The following is a 934-nucleotide window of genomic DNA, read 5'->3' as shown; positions in this document are numbered from 1 at the left end:
TCTATATATTAGTCCATGGAATTCTCATGGGAACCTCACAAGGTAGGCATTAATGCAAGCGTTTAAGGAATCAAGTCTTAGAGAAGTTAATCTTGCCAACTACTGCATATTTTACGGTAGAAAGGATTTGAACTCTGGCTTTTTTGACTCTAAAATCTGTAGTATTTCCACAATAGCCTATGACAAATGAAGATATTTCACAGAAGAAATGGTACTTTTTAAAATAAAGAACTTATTTAGTAAAATGTTATAATTTTCTTCAAGGATCAAGATTAGTATTGAGTCAATTCTCTAATAATTCTCTCATTATACATCCCATTTTTAATTTTATTGACCAACATCACCTAATCCTCTTAACTACAACTGTGGGTTTCCAGAGGTTTCTATGTAAGCAAATTTAAATAGGGTAACACGAAATGTCAACAAAGGCTTTTCTTGTTCACCTTCATGAGGGAATGTATCTAGAGCATAAATTGGTTTCAGTCTAAAAGAAAATGTTTCATTCTCAGAAGGAGTAGATTTGATAAGGGTAGAAAGAATAGGACAACTAACAGTTTTCTAAATTTTTCTTCAACCAGATGGTTACGAAATGGTATTAAGAACTGCATTGAAATAATCTTCTGAGACACAGTAAATACAGAAATATATTTTATAAGCCAATAATCAAGCCAAAAATCACCATTTTTATTTTTCACATCTTTTTCCCATCTGGTCATATGAAAAGCCTAAAAGTAACTGAATGCATAATCACTTGCCAAGTATGCCTGCATATACAAATATTTGAAGACAGTGGTACCTAATCTTTTTGAGTAAGAATAAACTTTTCTAGCATTATTTCTTGTGAGTTCCCACATTGCAGTAATTGTACTTTTAGTATATGTTGATTGAGAAAATAGAAAATCCCTGAAAGGTACAAATAATTCATTAATTAATA

The 934-nt window shown here is 30.9% G+C and overlaps 1 protein-coding gene across 1 annotated transcript in view; it reads right to left on the bottom strand.

Moving 5' to 3' along the window:
* The window catches only part of NAALADL2 (N-acetylated alpha-linked acidic dipeptidase-like 2), a 1013114-nt gene that overhangs the window by 428654 nt on the left and 583526 nt on the right, over positions 1 to 934 (bottom strand). The gene's annotated exons all lie outside the window — the stretch shown is intronic.

This window comes from Propithecus coquereli, unplaced genomic scaffold (assembly GCF_000956105.1).
Source record: "Propithecus coquereli isolate 6110/MARCELLA unplaced genomic scaffold, Pcoq_1.0 Scaffold15, whole genome shotgun sequence".
In the NCBI taxonomy this organism is placed as follows: Eukaryota; Metazoa; Chordata; class Mammalia; order Primates; family Indriidae; genus Propithecus; species Propithecus coquereli.
This window is presented reverse-complemented; position numbering and strand designations above follow the sequence as displayed.